This window comes from Lithobates pipiens, unplaced genomic scaffold, assembly GCF_037356315.1.
Source record: "Lithobates pipiens isolate NorthernLeopardFrog02 unplaced genomic scaffold, aLitPip1_a1.2 Scaffold_28, whole genome shotgun sequence".
Classification (NCBI taxonomy): domain Eukaryota; kingdom Metazoa; phylum Chordata; class Amphibia; order Anura; family Ranidae; genus Lithobates; species Lithobates pipiens.
Genome location: NW_027507789.1, coordinates 101,350,623 through 101,370,440, shown reverse-complemented (window position 1 = coordinate 101,370,440; position 19,818 = coordinate 101,350,623). Strand labels below are relative to the sequence as shown.

General features: G+C 39.9%; 1 protein-coding gene and 1 long non-coding RNA gene across 2 annotated transcripts in view; one reads left to right on the top strand and one right to left on the bottom strand.

The window, feature by feature from the left end:
- Positions 1 to 19,818, bottom strand: part of LOC143935542 (melanoregulin-like) — a 204,442-nt gene that overhangs the window by 103,777 nt on the left and 80,847 nt on the right. The window lies entirely within an intron of this gene.
- LOC143934876 (uncharacterized) lies at positions 12,318 to 12,735 on the top strand. Its single transcript, XR_013263405.1, has 2 exons — positions 12,318 to 12,419; positions 12,566 to 12,735. It is a non-coding gene; the product is annotated as an uncharacterized LOC143934876 (long non-coding RNA).

Genomic DNA, 19,818 nt, shown 5'->3' with positions numbered 1-19,818 from the left:
TGTATGTGGACGTGGGGAAAAATGGCCGGATGTCGGATGGTGGAGTGATCGAGCAGACGGAGTTCTACTGGCGTCTCCGGAGTGGCAGTCTGGGCTTTCCACCTCCAGAGCAGAATGTGGAAGGACTCCCCTTCGTCTTTGTCACGGATGAGACGTTTGCGCTGGGAAACCATCTGATGCGGCCTTTCCCGATGAGGACCCTCACCCCGTACCAGAGGGTCTTTAATTTCCGGCTGGTCAGAGCCAGAAGAGTAGTGGAGAACACTTTTGGGATAATGGCCAGCCGGTTCCGCCTATTTTTTATTCCAATCCACATAGCAAAATATAAACTCAATTATATTGTTCTTTCGTGCTGCATTCTGCACAATTTATTGAAGAAACACTCACCGAACTATGTGGCCTCAGTTGGGCTTGACGCAGACTTACCTGAAAATGCCAACCTGATGGCCCTTGAAGCTGGCCACCCTGGCTTAACCCCCCAAAGCGCCTGCGAAATCAGAACAAGATATATGGAGTACTTTATGGGTAGGAGGGCCATTGATATGCCAGAGAATGTCTGAGAGGCATTTTTTAAAAACATTTTTCTTTCAAACTGCAATAATATTTGTTTTCATTTACTGCTTGGGTTTGTTTTAAGGTGTCTCCTAGCTTTTTTATTTTTATTTTTTTGGTTATTTTTTTGGGCCTTTTTCTTCAACAGTGCAAACCCAATTTCTGTGCGAGATGAGGTGACAGTCTCTTCTTCAGATAATATTATTATGTCGTGGGTCTGCTACACACACACACCTTGTTTTTGTTGATAATGTATGTAGTGCATTACTGACAAAAATATTGCTAATTTTCAGCACCATGACAGAAATGTGTAGAGTCATGAAAATGGCGTGATTGGGGCAAATTAAAAATCACTGTGCGTGTTAGTTACTAAAGGCAAATCCACTATGCACTACAAGTGCACTGCAAAAGTGCACCTGAAACTGCACTTGGAGTGCAAAGTGGAGTTGCCTTTAGTAAATAACACCCATTGTCACAGAAAACAACAACTTTACTACAAATACTGCTTTTGAAAAAGGAAGCCACACATTGTTCATAATTAAACTTTTTACTCAGATCACATTCACATGTGCATTTATAAAAGGGTTTTACAACAAACCAACATATTTGGTGTATATAACATTATTTTTGGTAACATTAATATAACTTGCTGTTTTTGCGTAAACAGGCATGTATCAAAGCATAACATACAGAACACAGGAACTTACAAAGTTCAACTTTGAAAAGTGAAGACAATATCAGACATGAGTATGTACAAACTGTGTTGATATTGCCTTCATCACATGGGGTATCACCCCTGTAAAAGCCAAATTTGGAAGATGCACACAAATTGTGAATCAAACTGGGATTTTCCTCCTGATTCCATGGCCAACATGTGTTATCTCCCATCATGGAGGATCAATGTATGTGTTTTGGGGGTGAAACCCCTTCATCTCAGCCACTTTAGTAGCAAGGAAGGGGTTGCACCCACAAAACGCTTACATTTATCCCCCATCTTCCAAATTTGGCTTTTCTAAAAATATAAAAGTGTTTTTTTAAATTGAAAATGGATGCTAGCTAGTTTTGGGTGTTTCAGATTCTTCCTAAAACATCAATGATGTTCTTAATTTTTTTTTGAACATCATTGATGTTTTTTTTTCGCGATTGCACCCCATTATCTCCCCGATGATGATCTGGGCACTTTCACTGGTAAAATGCGATTCTTCTTCCACAACATCCACATCACCTAAAAATAAACCAAAAAAAACACCATGTAGTATAAATATACAGGCATACATTGATTAGCTTACCTGAAGCTGTGGTCTCAGACACTCACCTGTTGTGGTGCCAATTTCGCCAATTTCTACAATCTCTCCTTCCTCCTCCTCCTCTGCTTCTGGTGTTGGTATTTCAGCTTCTTTGGGAGGTGGGGGGTCCCTGGTGTCCTCAGACATCCCGAGTCTTTTCTCCCCTATGAGAATGTAAAAAAGGAATACTTAGCACACAGATATTTGAGGGCAGAAATAGGAATATGAAACATTGCTTGAAAGTGTCGTACAATTGTGTTTTTTGGCAGAGTTCAAAGCTGAAAACATTATTTTTGACACTTTCTAAAGCTGGAATACTTACCTGTTTTGTGAACAAATGTAGTCAAGAGCAACTTGCCAAAGCATCGTCTTTGGAGTGGGCTAACGAACGATGTTTATTACGAACGATTGAACCCATGAACATGAAAGTGGCCATTTTAAACTGTACAACATTAAATCATAGCACATGGAGCAGTATGCAAGCAATAATAATAATAATATGAACACACGACAACTACTTACTTTTTTGAAGAACTCGCTCGATCCTTCTGTTCTGATCGTGCTCCCTCAGCTTCAGGTTTGACCAGCGTTTCCTCAGTTGATCCATGGATCGTCATACCCCAAAATTCTTCTGAAGACTCTTCACAACTTTAGTCATGATCTTGGCCTTTCTGACATTTGGGTTTGGGTAAGGTCCATACCTCCCATCATAGTCGTTCCTCTTCAATATGTCCACCATCTCCAACATCTCTCCAAAAGACATATTTGAGGCCTTAACTCTTCTTCTCCGGGATCGGGACGTTTCTGGCTCCGGGCTTTCTTCATCCTCCTCCTCCTCGTTACTGGTATACTTTGTGCGCACCTGCTGTGTCTCCGCCATGTGCTCTCCCCACTGCACGCAAAGAGAAGGGGCGGGGAATAGACTAGAAAGAATGTCAGGGGCAGAGGGAGGAGCTGACACGCCGATCGTTCAAATTAAGGTACAATTTTAACTTGGTACATCACTAGCCTATACTGCTTCTAGATTGAGGCCTATACTGGGACAAAATTAGGAGAGTTTAGCCTGACATTAGGGTTTGTCTTGTTTTGTGTCTTGCAGATAATATGGATGGGTTTAACGACCACAGCTTCCTCCCCCTGTTCATCGACAAGTACAGGGAGCTGCCCTGTCTGTGGCAAGCTAAACATCCCCACTACAGCAACAAATTAAAGAGGCAGGGATGATGGAGAAACTGCTGGAGTTGGTGAAGCCGGTGGTCCCCAGGGCAGACATCACATATTTAAAAAACAAAAATTGGTGGCCTGAGGAGTACATATCTGAGGGAGCGCAAGAAGGTGCAGGAGTCCATGAAATCTGGAGCTGCAACAGATGAAGTTTATGCCCCCAAGCTGTTGTACTATGAGAAACTGCATTTTTTTGTCAGACCAGACTGAGGTCAGGGAATCTCTCTCCACTCTTCCTTCCACACTTCATTCTACGCTTCATTCCACCCCTGCTGAGGCTTCCGATGCCCAACCTGGGCCTTCCAGTCAGGAAGGTGTGGAGGAGCCCCGCTTGAGCCAGGTATAGTATTGTTCTACATATTTTTGGGGTAATAATGAATGATGTTAACTTGATTTTTGCTCACTAATTGCTGATTTTATAAAGTGTTTTACATATCAATAGACAGTAGTGGCCAAAATATTTGGGCCAAAAATGAAAAATGCTGGGCTCAGAATGATAGTCTTTTCTATTTGTTAACAATTTGCAACAGTCAAGAGCTGAAAATTGTGTGTGTTTGATGAACCAAAAACTAAAACTATGTCCTTTTTTCATACACAGGAAGACCTCAGCCAGGAGGAGGGTATGGAATGTGGCAGCCAGGAGGTGGCTGTGGAATGTGGCAGCCAGGAGGAGGCAGGGGTAAGTGGCAGCCAAGAGGTGGGCAGGCCTAGGAGCTTGACTCAGTTACAGGTCCCTCCCCTCCGCCTTCCACCCAAAAAGGGCAGAAAGGGGGGGGGGGAATGTGGAGGAGTCGGTGCTCAGTCTAATTAGGGAGGCTTCTGCAGCCCTCAATGCCACCCCCACATATCAAGAGGCCTTTGCAGCCTTGCCTGCATGCAAACTGGACCAAATGGAGGAGGGGCAATGGCTCATGTGTGAGGAAATAATTTTCCAAACTTTAAATATGGGGTTGAAAGGCCAAATGACACAAACAATGCACTTGTGCGACTTGGACCATGCTCCTCCTCCTCCTCCTTCTACCACACCTCCAGCACCACAGCCACAGCCTGGAAGGAAGCATGGAATGAAGACCAGAGTGTGATGACCTGGGTTCAGTCTGGTCTGACAGAAGATGCAGGCTCTTATATGACCACAGCCTGGGGACATAGATGTCATCTGCTGCTGTTTCGAATTTCTTGGACTTCTGGACCAGACTGTTTTCCCTTAGATATGTACTCCTCAGGCCACCAATTTTTGCCTTTAATAATTGATGTGTGCCCTGGGGGCCACAGGCTTCACCAATTTCCCTAGTTTCTCCAGCGTTGCCTCCCTCTTTGTTTATGACACCTAAATAAAGGGTTTTTTTGGTTCAAGAAATACTTGCCTATGTGTTTTACTTCAAAAAGGACAGTTTATTTGTGAGTAGGCAGGTACATTTCAAAAATACCAAGTCAAATTAACAAGGGGCACCAACACCAAACAACCTCCTCAAGATTAAAAAATAAAACAATAAAATAAAAAGATAATAATGGTGTTATGGTAAGTTGACACACAAAACACACCAAAAAAATTACGAAGATGAGCAAAATGTCAAAAAAAGGAGATCTTGATTAAAAAACGAACCACAAAATTTAAACAAAAACATTTTTTAAATTGATTCGGGAGATCTGACGAATAAAAATATTCTATTCATGAAATCAGGAAAAAGAATAAAGAAATAAGTTTTGGAGAAGTCTGTGTGAATATGAGCAACAAAACAACTTCATTCTTGTAGTATTATAAAGAAAAAGAGAATACGCTGCATTAAACAATTTTTAACATTGCAGCGTGACAAATCTGCTATATCGATTACAAACACTAGTTTTATCTGACCGAGCGCTTCAGTCTCAGAATTTATTCTGAGCATGTGTGGCACTTTGTCCGTCCAACTAGGCTACACATGATCGTAATTGACGCACATCGGATCATGCTGTCGGAAAATTTTACATCCAGCTCTCAAATTGTGTTGGTCGGACTTTCCAACGGAAAAAGCTGAAGGAGCCCACACACGGTCAGATTATCCGACAACATGGTCTGATCAGACATTTTCCGTCTGAATTTCTGACCGTGTGTACAAGGCATAACAGTAAAGCCCCATACACACTATCATATTTTCTGCTGAGTTTTTCCTTCAGATTTACCAAAACCATGTAGTACAAGGGCCTGCCTGATTGCATACACATTAACCACTTAAGCCCCGGACAATTTTCCAGCTAAAGGACCAGGCCCCTTTCTGCGATTCGGCACTGCGTCGCTTTAACTGACAATTGTGCGCTTTTGCGACATGGCTCCCAAACAAAATTGGCATCCTTTTTTCCCCACAAATAGAGCTTTCTTTTGGTGGTATTTGATCACCTCTGCGGTTTTTATTTTTTGCGCTATAAACAAAAATATAGTGACAATTTTGAAAAAAAATCTATATTTTTTACTTTTTGCTATAATAAATATCCCCAAAAAATATATAAAAAGCTTCTAAATGTTGTGCATAAAATGCCAGGACAGTTCAAAATCCCCCCAAATTACCCCATTTTGGAAAGCAGACACCCCAAGCTATTTGTTGAGAGGCATGTTGCTTCTGAGTACGGGGATACCACATGTGTGAGAATTTTTGGGAGCCTAGCCTCGTACGGGCCCCCGAAAACCAAGCACCGCCTTCAGGCTTTCTAAGGGTGTAAATTTTTGATTTCACTCCTCACTGCCTATCACAGTTTCGGAGGCCAAGGAATGCCCAGATGGCACAAAACCCACCCAAATGACCCCATTTTTGGAAAGTAGACACCCCAAGCTATGTGCTGAGAGGTATAGTGAGTATTTTGCAGATCTCACTTTTTGTCACAAAGAATGTCTTCATTTTCAAGAACAAATGAGAGCTGAAAAATAATCACTATGCCTCTCAGAAAATAGCTTGGGGTGTCTGCTTTCCAAAATGGGGTCATTTGGGGGGGTTTTGTGCTATCTTGGAATTTTATGGCGTTCGAAACTGATAGGTAGTGAGGAGTGAAATCAAAAATCTACGCCCTTAAATCCTGAAGGCGGTGATTTGTTCTCAGGGCCCCATACGCGACTTGGCTCCCAAAATGTCCCACACATGTGGTATCCCCGTACTCAGAATAAGCAGCAGAATTTATTTTGGGGTGTAATTCCACATATGCCCATGGCATTTGTGAGTAATATATCATTTAGTGACAACTTTGTGCAAAACAAAAAAAAAAGTTTATAATTTTCCCGCAACTTGTGGCAAAATATAAAATATGCCATGGACTCAACAGGCCTTTTAGCAAATAGCTTGGGGTGCCTACTTCCCAAAATGGGGTAATTTGGCTGGGTTTTGTGCCATCTTGGCATTTTATGGCCTTCAAGACTGTAATAGGTAGTGAGGAGTGAAATCCAAAATTTACTCCCTTAAAAATCCTGAAGGCGATGCTTGGTTTTCGGGGCCCCGTACGTGGCTAGGCTCCCAAAAAGTCCCATACATGTGGTATCCCTGTACTCAGGAGAAGCAGTAAAATGTATTTTGGGGTGCAATTCCACATATAACCATGGCATGTGTGAGCAATATATCATTTAGTGACAACTTTCTGTAAAAATGTTTATTTATTTTGTCATTATTCAATCACTTGGGACAAAAAATAAAATATTGGGCTCAACATGCCTTTTAGCAATTTCCTTAGGGTGTCTACTTTCCAAAATTGGGTAATTGGGGGGAGGGGGGGGGGGTTGTACTGCCCTGCCATTTTAGCACCTCAAGAAATGAGACTAAAAGCTGCGTAAATTCCAGAAAATGTACCCTAGTTTGTAGACACTATAACTTTTGTGCAAACCAATAAATATATGCTTATTGACATTTTTTTCTTTACCAAAGACACATGGCTGAATACATTTTGGCCTCATTTTGTATTACTAAAATTGAGTTTATTGGATTTTTCTTATAACAAAAAGTAGAAAATATAATTTTCTTTCAAATTTTTTCCAGCGCAACAAAAATAAAAATTTGCAGAGGCAATCAAATACCATCAAAAGAATCTCTATTTGTGGGAAAAAAGGATGCAATTTTTGTTTGGGTACTACATTGCATGACTGCGTAATTACCAGTTAAAGCAGCACAGTGCCAAATTTTAAAAAGTCCTCCGGTCTTTCGCCAGCCAAATGGTCCGGGGCTGAAGTGATTAAACCTCATTTGCCATGTAGTTGCTCACCAAATTAAATTGTTCAGACCTTCTTGCAAGTTTACCACATCCTGCGGAGAAGTTATTGCCCTGCTTAGCTTAGTCTCATCTGCAAATACAGAGATTGAACTATTTACCCCATCCTCCAGGTCACTTATTGGTCCCAGCACAGAACACACTGAGCACTTACACTTTTTCCATCTGCTAATGAGCACCTTCACTATAATTGGGGATATTTTATTTAATTATCTTTTTTATCTGTTTATTTATTGTATATTAATATATATATTACAATTTTTAGAGTTTTAGTTTATTGCCTAATTCTTAGTGCCACACATTGGCACAGAGCATTGCATGCTCTGTGCCAGCAATGTTATTTTAGGGTTATTATAAAATGATACAAATTCTAGAATGAACTTTATTTACACTATTGTTTTAAATCTAATATTGGTCAAATTGGAAGTGTTTTTTTTTTTCATCTTTTTATCTATAGGTTGCACTGAGAATAGAATATCTTTTGCCAAAAGAAAGTCTTCTTTGTTCTCAGAAAAAAATGTAAATTTATTACAAGAAAAGGGAGAGCTAGCAAATATGTCGCAATGGGCGATTTTACTTTGTAATGGTGGTGGACAGCACCTTTCCCATAGGCAGTGTGTTGTCCAAGTGATCCATCCAACACTGTCTGTGTCGTTCCAGGGCTGGGTCAGTCTGTGCTGAGAACAAGATATAGTGATGTAAGTGTCACATTTCATGACATAAAAAGACTTGCTCAGTTGCACAAGTACACATCCCTGTGAGCTTCACTTATCTACAGTGCGGGTAACTATATTTCTTTGACCCCAGATTCAATTTAGGCTAGCCTCATATCTGTGCATTCAATAATGCATAATCTGCATTGCAACACGGTGCAATTAATCAACTGAAAATTTAGCCCAATGCATGTGTATTGCTTTTCCATTTTAATGTAATTGTAAAAGTATTTTTTAAGTTACTCTGTTACAAAAAGTAAACCTTTTAATAGCAAAACTTCCCACAAAGAATATATAATTGCAACATAGTTGGTGGAGGAACTATTAAGTGCAAGCGGAGACACAGGAAATTGACGGTGGAGTGATGTTTGGCAATACAGGTGATGGGAGATATTGGCTTTCTTTCTAGCAAGGACTCTGTTCCTAAAGTATTTCATTTTTGCAACAAAGTCAGTTTAAAAATATTGATTACTTTTAATATTACATTAGCATGTTAATGTTGTTATTGTGATTTTAGTGGTTTGGCTTACATATACTTTAAGGACATTAGAAGTCAGCGAGAGGTGCTGAGCAACAGTTATAACTGAATTCTCCCATATGCACAACTTGTAGAAATAAAATGATACTTCCCTGTCCTGTCACCCACCTCACTGATCTTCGCTCTATTACAGAATCATGCAGGCTGAAAAATCATATGCATCCAACATACTTCTAGGTGTGCTAGATGCTTGGTTCTCCATTGCAAGCTGTGGTTCCATCCATCGGCTCCCTTATTATTGTGTTGTATAGTGACATAGGGCCTTTCAGATTGAACAAAAACATACAATTCCTGGAGGTTCTCTGGCAAACCTACACTGGCTGTTCAACAGCGCACCGACCAGTGGTGGGTTTTAAGACTTTTCTCTACAGGCAAGGCTTTAAAAAAATTAACTAACAACAAGTTGCTTTAAAGATCTTTAATAAAAACTATTTATATCTAAATTGCTATATAAGATGCTGTAATAACTCTGGTGCTTTCTGTGAGAAAGACATCATGCTGTTATGCTGTAACCATGTCTCTGCTAAACATATGTCAAAATCTGAAAACATATCCCATGTGTGGACCTCTCCCCCTCTCCCTTTTAGACGAGGATAGCTGAACCTGAAAAATATGTTAAACTGTATTTAAAAAATAAAGATTGGTATCGCCCTATTTCAACTACGATAATTACTAATTATGAGATGCAATTCCGCAATATTATATTTAAAGCATACAGATCAGGAACTATTGACAAAAATACCTGGGAATTTCTAAATACTAAAGATCCTAAGATACCTACCTTTTATGCGCTCCCGAAGGTTCATAAATCTATATTAGAACCTCCAGGAAGACCAATAATATCTAGCTGCCAATGTTTAACGGAAAACAGTAGCTCATTAATTGATAACTATCTACGTCCACACGTTACATCACTATTTTCCTACATTAAGGATACGATAGACTTACTTAAAACAATTGAGGGAATGTCTTTACCCCCACATTGCTGGCTTGTCACGGTCGATGTGGAATGTCTCTACAACGCCATCCCCCATGATAGGGGGGTGGAAGTTGTGCGGACATTCCTCAGTGAAAGAGGCCCTCGAGGTGCTAAATATACGGACTTTGTAGTTTAACTGTTGAACTTTGTGCTTAGACACAATATTTTCCAGTTTGATCAGACCCATTACCTCCAGGTGCAGGGGGTTGCGATGGGGACCAAATGTGCCCCATCGTATGCCAACCTGTACCTGGGGGGATGGGAAAAAGAACTATTTTCGCGAGAAGATATGATACCAATGATTGAAAAGGTCCTTGCCTGGTATAGGTATTTGGATGATATCCTTATTTTTTGGTCTGGGACTGAAATTGAATTAAATCAATTTTTCCAACAAATTTTGATTAATGACTATAACCTCTATTTTACTCTTAAATATGACAGAAGGGAGGTTGAATTTTTAGACCTAAAGATTCATGTTCACTCTGAAGGCCTACTGACCTCCTCTATCTTTAGGAAGCCGACGGCTGGAAATACTATTCTACATGCCAAAAGCTCACATCCACCATCCCTGATAAGATCTATACCGTATAGTCAATATCTCAGGCTCAAACGAAATTGCAGTCAGGAATCAGATTATAAATTAGCAGCTAGAGAGTTACATGATAGGCTAATAGTACGTGGATATACCCATAAATGCCTGAAAAAAGCATATAATCTAGTCCAACAAAAAGATAGGAATACCCTTATTTTTACTAAAAAAACTGCTAAAATAGCTAAAACTGTAAGATTAGTTACCCGACATTCTAATCAAAATAAGAAATTTAGAGATATAATACAGGCATTTTGGCCTCTACTATTGGCCGACCCAGTGGTGAAGAAATATGTGAATGAATACCCTGAGATTACCTACAAACGTGCTCCCTCCTTGAAGGACCGTTTGGTACATAGTCATTATATTGACTGTGATAATGAATCCAAAATAGGGAAATATGGTTCCTACCCATGCGGACATTGTGATATGTGCAGATATATGGCTAGCTGTAGTAGATTTAAATTACCAAATGGAAATTGGCACCAATTGAAATCCTGTGTGACCTGCTCCACACCTGGCATAGTGTATTTGGCACAGTGCCGGTGTGGAGGATTTTACATAGGCAAAACAAAAAGAGCCTTCGCAATACGGATGAGAGACCATATAAAACCAATCCTTAATAAAAAAATGACCACAGCAATCGGTAGGCATATAGGCCTACATCATGACTTTAACCCAGACTATATTAGATTCCAGGCGTTAGATCATGTCCCACTCTCTTCAAGAGGGGGGAGTGTTGACAAAAAACTCTTACAAATAGAAGCAAGATGGATATATAAGTTAAAAGCAATAATATTTCCTGGGTTTAATGAAAATTTGAGTTATCGATCATTTCTTTGAGGATCTTTGGTCTGGGGTCTTTGATTTGTTGGGGGGGGGGGGGGGGGAGGATATTTGCTGTGTTTTTTCCCTTGTTTAGTCCTGTCTTGTCTCGTCCTGTTTTTTATTAATTATTATTTATATAATTATATATCATTCTGATATATCAGATATATTTATATTTGTCTGTGATACCTCATATTATTGATATTAAAATAGATTGTGAATTTTGTTTTTGGGACACGAAATGGGGTTTTCCAACAAATATATATACGGACTTCGCTATTAATTTGGTCCATTATCGCGATTGTACCGATTGATATATTGGGGTATATATATATTTTTTTTTCTGCCCCCCCTTATTTATTTATATTCTTTCTCTTCCATCGGTTTTTATTTATAAACCTTTTCCATTCCCCACGTGCGGTCTGTCATGCGACTCATGATTGTTTGAATATCGCATGTAATTATGATGCATGACTCCTGGTCGGCAGCTTTTGGCACTTTGGCATTGGAGAGGAGCATATGGACGCCCGAGGGCACCTTTGCTGGATCGGATTATATCTGATTTGGCGGGCTGCCCATCGGTTAGCGGTGGTCCCTGCGTGCGAGACAGGGAAACATACACTCCTGGAGCAATATGAGGATGCTAGCCAGAGCATTGCGTTAGCTGCGCTCTGGCTGTCCCCTCGTTTACGTTTCCCTGAATACCGGTGTTTGCACCGAGGCCTTGTGGGAAATGTAGTCTCCAGATTCCCCTAATGGCTCTCTCGTGCATGCGCACTGCCGCTGTTTACGTCCGCATCGAGCCGGTGACGTCAGACGCCGGCTCGATGGACGGCAGTATATATATTGGGACACAAAACATTCGGCTCTATTGTGGGGGAGCCGCGCTAGGAGGAAGTCCACGTTTGCTGGCTGGTTAGTAACTTTAACATTTGATTGCTGAAAATGAATTTCTTTCTTTATCCACACTTCAATTAATGGTAAATGCACTTTTCTTTCTTAGATATCGTGTAATACAGGTTGTAGAGCCCATGTGAGTGTGTTATCATTCTGGGCTTATCCTAATCTGAAGGAGAATTCCCTATATACTTTGGTGGATATAATATAAAACCTGGGAAATAAAACATACTAAGGAAATTCTACTTTATCGTCAGTAAATGTAAGTGGATGTATTTAAATAAACAATAATTGGGCTCCACTAGTATAAAATATTTATTTAAATTAAAAATGCAAAAAATTTGAAAATGATTGCTATACTAAAATAAAATATTTTTAAAAAGGCTATAGGTTACTCCTATATATTGACTATAGTATAAAATAAAATAACAACATAGCTCTTATTTATAAATAGTATGCTGACATATGATATAATTTTTCTGTCCCACTCCAGCTATATTGCCTGGCTGCTGTACTTGTTGCCCTGCATTCTTCTATCCATCTGGTAGTTATATAACTTTTCCTGGGGTACGAATGGGTCGGTAAAATGGGGGTGAGCATATTTCCATCATTTTTTTGAACCTTACTCGTGTCCTTTAAACACTATATATGCCGATTACCTGTATGAATTATGTACAAAGAAATGTATTTTGTGAAATTAATTTATGTTTTCTCTTTTTGAATTTATTATGTTGGTAGTTGGCTTATCCTCTGATGAAGCATTAAGCGAAACATGTCGGGATAAATCAATCGCAACTACCTCAACTTTACCATCTATTGGACCACAAAGCTGTATATAACCTCAGTATGATTATACAGATCATTGCTCTGTTTTTATGAATTATGTATAAATAAATTTTGTAATTTTTTATTATGAATATAATGTTGATTTATTGCACCGTTAACATCCCACTCTCTTAGTCTTGGTTTACCTTAAAAAACCTTTTTTGATATGTTAAACTGTCCATTTGCTACCCTACTCTGGAAACGTAACAGTTTGCTTCACTACAAAGAAGTAGGTAAAGGTGGTAATTGGTTGTGCAGCCAGTGAAATCAATATATTAAAACTATATACATTATTTTATTTACAGCAGAGCTCTTTTTTTGAATGACTAGTTTGTATTGCCTAAAATATACATTAGGACAGGGCTAAAAATTTCAAGTCCTGAGCTACTAGCCAGGCCTCAAGGGTTACTTGACACCAGTTATCCCACCCAACCCCTACCCTGCCCCGCCCCTAAATACACCCTCATAAATTATCTCATGAAATTACACTTAAATGTTTTATGCAGAATTAAGTTATAAAAATGAATATTAACAACAGCTTTATTAGTGCCTAAAAGTGCAGCCTCACCTGTGCCCAACAATGCAGCCTACCTGTGTCCATCAATGCCACTTCACCTGGGCCCAACAATGCAGCCTACCTGTGTCCATCAATGCCACTTCACCTGTGCCCAACAATGCAGCCTACCTGTGTCCATCATGCAGCCTGTGTCCATCAATGCAGCCTGCGTCCATCAATGCAGCCTGCGTCCATCAATGCAGCCTGCGTCCATCAATGCAGCATGCCTGTGTCCATCAATGCAGTCTACCAGTGCATGGGAAGAGAGAGAACAGGCGGCCAGATTATCAGAGAAAGGGGATATCGCTGTAATGCCCCATACACACGGTTGGAAATTCAGACGCAAAAAGTCTGATCAGATTATGTTGTCGGAAAATCCGATCTTGTGTGGGCTCTACCAGACTTTTTCTGTCTGTATTTCCGACGGAAAAAGTTTTAGAGCTGGACAGCGAGTGCGGGGAACACGTGGCAATTGAAATGTAAGCTGTTACAGTGATGTCCCCGCTCTCTGATAATCCAGCCGTCTGCTCTCCTCTCTATTCCCCTCCTCAATCACTGGGAGAACGGATCCCATTCAACCCTGCATGCCGGCGGTGCTCGCCCCCCACTCCCAAGCCGCCTACGTTAGTCGGCCCTCCTTTTCCACTCACAAAATGCGAGTAGGCGAGTGGAAAGTTTGAGGGCTACATTTGGAGTCTCGTTCGTTATCAGAATTAACCAGACAAATCGCTCCACCAACTAAGAACGGCCATGCACCACCACCCACAGAACTGAGTAAGAGCTATCAATCTATCAATCCTTTCCATGTCTGGGCCGGGTGAGGTTTCCTCTGTTGAGTCAAATTAAGCCACAGTCTAAAATTGGATATTATTTTGTTCTTGAAATTCTATTATTTGCAAAATGGATATATTTGAGGCTCACCCTCATTTTATTTTTTATTTTTATTGGTTGAACTATATGGACTAGTATCTTTTTTCAACCTAACTATGTAGCTTTACATCAGAAATGTTTTCTCCCCTGGACATGAACTTTATTGTCATAATAAAATGTATTTTTATTTTTACATTCGGCTTAAAACATTTACTGGATGAAAATCATACATACTGTTAGAAATTTGTTTGAAAAAAATTTCCATCCCGTTCCTTCAAATTTTCTCATCACTGCGGGTTGAAAAAAGAACATTGATTTGACCCCACTAACCATTCAAAAATTGAATAATCATACTTAAAGCGGAGTTCAACCCAAAAATGTAACTTCCGCTTATCTGGTGACACCTCCGGTGTCACATTTGCCACCTTTCGGGGGGGGGGGGGGGGGAGCAGGCATTTTCTCCCACTTTCAGCGAAAGATCATTGCAGTATCCTCCTCGAACTATACCATGTCCGGCCACTCCTCCGTACCTCCACTGTCTTCTGGGAGGCACTCAGGTCCCAGAAGACAGCAAGGACCAGTCAAAACATGTAGCGCGACTCGCGCATGCGCAGTAGGGAAACAGGCTGTGAAGCCATAAGGCTTCACTTCCTGACTCCCTTTATTAAGATGTCAGCACCACCACCTGGAGCTGAGGGAGGGGTCGGCTTCGGGAGAATACATCGCAGGCACTCTGGACAGGTAAGTGTCCTTATTTTAAAAGTCAGCAGCTGCAGTATTTGTAGCTGCTGACTTTTATTTTTTTTGAAGGTAGGAATTCTACTTTAAAATTAAAAATTTAGAACAAAATTCTACTAGCGTATATCCCGCGTTTGCCAAAGTTTCCCAACTCTGTTCCTGTCCTCTTGGGATTTTTTGGCATTCCTGCCTTCTTTGTGCATTCCAGTGAATGTTGTTGTATTTTCTATCATATAAAATAAAATATTCAGATAGGAGATTGGGACCCCATTATAATGGCCACAATGGATAGGCAGATCCAGTAACACAAGCATTAAAAATATTATCCCTGAGAGGTGTATTAAATCTCTAGCACCCTGGTGTCCCACCTAAGGCAGGAGGACCATGCATAACCCCTTGGTGCCTTCGAGCCTCAGCAGTCAGTAATAAGTATTTTCTTTGCCTAAGAGTTCATTAAAATATTTAGTGCACTAGGTTTTACTAGATCAATAATTTATTTATTTATTTCACATTGTATTACTTTTTTATCTACTGTGCATTTATTATTTTTGCACCTTTTATAATGGACCTTGCCAAGAGAATTATCAAATGCAATGGCAGCAATTTTTAGGGGTCTTTAGGGAGCACTAACTTGTAAGGGTCTGTAATGGCAGTTATTTGTAACAAGTTGCCTATCTCTGACAATCTGCAACTTGTCTCCGGTCTCCAACCATGCCAGTATCAAGTCTGCAGTCTTTCCTCATCTATTGTAGCATGACATACTCTTCTGAGGAAGCTGGGAAACACATCAAAGATACGCATTTTAAGGGAGTATGTGGTCCTATGTCTAGCAAAGGTGAATACCTATCTGCCACTCATATCTAACAGGAGTTGTTCAGAATCACAACCCAAGACCATTATACAGGAATAAAAATATACCGGGACCACTGTGAGTAGCTGAAGCAAGTACTTGAGTAGTATTCAAACCAACCGGGGATGGTGAAGAATTGGGTAACTTCAGCAGAGGTCAAGCCAGGGACCCAGCCAGTGGAGGTGACACTTGAAGAGTGTCTGTGAGTGCCAAGCTACGGATCCAGCAGAGATGCAGGGGTGATGCTTGAGGAAGCACTCAGTGAGAGGATCTGAAGAGCTCAGGAGATCCAGTGGCAGTAGATCAGCGGGGGTGTTGCGTTTGATATGAGTGTAATCAGACTAGTTTTCACAGAAACAGAAATCAGGTTTCGTTTGAGTTTGTTTGAGGCTTAGTTTCTCAAACTAATGTTTTGGTAATGAATACATAGGCTGACCTAAACAATGGGGACTGTTGACAGTTTCAGCAGTCCATTGTCTCTACAGCTACAGTAAACAGGTACCCAGCCAGTGGAGGTGACGGTTGAAGAGTGTCTGTGAGTGCCAAGCTATGGACCCAGCAGGGACATGGGGGTGACGCTTGAGGAAGACACTCGATGAGAGGATCGGAAGAGCTCAGGAGATCCAGTGGCAGTGGATCAGCAGGGGTGTTGCATTTGATATGAGTGTGTATATATATATATATATATATATATATATATATATATATATATATATATATATATATATATATATATATATATATATATATATATATATATATATATATAGAGAGAGAGAGAGAGAGAGAGAGAGAGAGAGAGAGAGAGAGAGAGAGAGAGAGAGAGAGAGAGAGAGAGAGAGAGAGAGAGAATGTATTATTTTCTCCATCAGACTAGTTTTCACAGAAACAGAAATCAGGTTCGTTTGAGTTTGTTTGAGGCTGTTTCTCAAACTAATGTTTTGGTAATGAATACATAGGCTGTCCTAAACAATGGGAACTGTTGAAAGTTTCATCAATTGTCTCTAAAGCTATAGTAAACAGGTATGTTTTCTGTTGTTTGGTAACTATGGTAAACAGACTGACACATAAAAGGGGTTGTCAGGCATAAGCTAAGAGGGCTCATCATGCTTTAACATCAAAAGACTCATATGTAATCAGCCATTTCTACTGTTACAGACCATAGGCTGTTTAGTTACTAGGCATTTTGCTTGTTATAGATATCTGTCAGTCTTGTATTGTATTACTAATATTGTAATCATTTTGTATGTACAGCATTTTTGTATAGTAAAAGCACTTTTACACACTGCAGAGATCTCAGCTTCCTTGCTTATACCACAAAGTAACCTTGCTAGATAGACACAAGCAAAACATTTGGGGGCCCGTGCCTGGATTGTGCTAAACTTCAACTGAAGCAGACCTGTTTTTCTGCACAATCGAATATTCATGTTCCCTGACTGGGAATAGTGAAAAATACACAATAATGAAATATATGTGTTTCCTCAGTGGGAATAGTGAACAATAAAGATAAAGTCCACACACTCCAAAAAATAAATAGAATAAAAATAAGAGTCTTCTGCACAAAAAACGCACAACACACCACCAGTGCATAAACGTAGAAAATGCAAGTGCTCTCCTCCACCTCAATATCCTAGCCGCTCACCTCACGTTCTGACCCCTGTTTCCCCAGAAAGTCTGAAAAAGCAGGTTCCCTCTCTTCAACGTTTATGCATTGGTGGTGTGTTATGCGTTTTTTGTGCAGAAGACTCTGAGGATTATTTTTGTGCATACGGACTCTTATTTTTATTCTATTTATTTTTTTATTGTTCACTATTCCCACTGAGGGAACGCATATATTTCATTATTGTGTATTTTTCACTATTCCCAGTCAGGGAACATGAATATTCGATTGTGCACTCAGTATCTTGCTATACTGCAAGTTAATCACATATACTTATTTAAGGATTTATTGGAAGTTATTTAGGAAGTGCAACACTGTTTTGTTATGTATATTTTATATGTGAAGTGAACGTATTTTCTGTGTGTGCAGCAGCCAGGTGAGGGAGGGGTATTTTTTCATTGTTTTTTGGTGTTTTTTTTTTTTTTTTTTGGTATATCACCTACCACACATTTCACTAGTTAGTGATTAACCACTTGACCACTGGGCACTTAAACACCCTTAATAACCAGACCAATTTTCAGCTTTCGGTGCTCTCGCATTTTGAATGACAATTACTCAGTCATGCAACACTGGACCTATATGAAATTTTTGTCCTTTTTTTCACACAAATAGAGCTTTCTTTTGGTGGTATTTAATCACCGCTCGGTTTTTTATTTTTTGTGCTATAAAAGAAAAAATACCGAAAATTCTGTAAAAAAATGAATTTTTCTTTGTTTCTGTTAGAAAATTTAGCAGATTAGTAATTTTTTCTTCATAAATTTTGGCCAAAATTTATACTACTACATATCTTTGGTAAAAATAAGTACAAATTGGTGGATATTATTTGGTCTTTGTGAAAGTTATAGAGTCCACAAGCTATGGTGCCAATATCTGAAAATTGATCACACCTGAAGTACTGACGGTCTATTTCAATTCTTGAGACCCTAACATGCCAGAAAAGTACAAATACCCCCCAAATGACCCCTTTTTGGAAAGAAGACATTCCAAGGTATTTAGTAAGAGGCATGATGAGTTTTTTGAAGTTGTCATTTTTTCCCACAATTCTTTGCAAAATCAAGATTTTTTTTACTTTTTTTTTTTTTCACAAAATTGTCATATTATCAGTTTATTTCTCACACACAGCATATGCATACCACAAATTACACCCCAAAACACATTCTGCTATTACTCCCGAATATGGCGATACCACATGTGTGAGACTTTTACACAGTGTGGCCACATACAGAGGCCTAACATGCAAGGAGCGCCATCAGGTGTTCTGGAGCACCCAGGACAATTCTGACATTTCTCTCCTACATGTAAAAATCATCATTTATTTGCTAGAAAATTACATAGAACTCCAAAACATTATATATGTTTTTTTAGCAAACACCCTGGAGAATACAATGGTGGTCTTTGCAACTTTTTATCTCGCACGGTATTTGCGCAGTAATTTTTCGAATGCTTTTCTTTGGAAAATAAACAGTTTTGTGCTTAAAAAAAAAAAAACACAGTAAAGTTAGCCCAACTTTTGCATAATGTGAAAGATGAAGTTACGCTGAGTAAATAGATACCTAATATGTCACTCTTCAAAATTGCACATGCTCGTGGAATGGCGCCAAACGTCGCTACTTAAAAATCCCCATAGGCGACGATTACATTTTTTTTTACTGGTTATATGTTTTGAGTTACATAGGAGGTCTAGGACTAGAATTATTGCTCTTGCTCTAACGTTCGCAGCGATACCTCACATGTGTGGTTTGAACACCGTTTTTATATGTGGGCGGGACTTACGTATGCGTTCGCTTCTGCATGCGAGCACATGGGGACAGGGGCGCTTTAAAAAAAACATTTTTTTTTATTGTTCATTTTACTTTATTTATTTTAGTTTGACATTTTTTTCCCCAAAAATAATTTTTTTGATCACTTTTATTCCTATTACAAGGAATGTAAACATCCCTTGTAATAGGAATATGGCATGACAGGTCCTCTTTACAGTGAGATGTGGGGTCAATAAGACCCCACATCTCACCTCTAAGCTGGGAAGCCTGAAAAAAAAAAAAGATTCTGGCTTTGATCGTATTAGCGATTTCGGTAGAAGCACCGGAGGGCCGCGGGGGGGGGGGGGGATGTCTATGGCTGGGTATTGCAGGGTATCAACCGACTATGGCTGGGTATCTCAGAGTATTGCTGGGTATCTCAGAGTATGGCGTTGCAGAGTATTGCGTTGCAGAGCATTGCAGGGTATTGGCGGGTGTTGCAGAGAATTGCAGAGTGTTGCAGGGTATTGGCGGTTGTTGCAGAGCATTGCAGAGTGTTGCAGGGTATTGGCGGATGTTGCAGAGCATTGCAGAGTGTTGCAGGGTATTTCAGAGTGTTGCAGAGTGTTGCAGGGTATTGCAGAGTGTTGCGGAGTGTTGCAGAGTGTTGCGGAGTGTTGCAGAGTGTTGCGGAGTGTTGCAGAGTATTGCGGAGTGTTGCAGGGTATTGCAGAGTGTTGCAGAGTGTTGCAG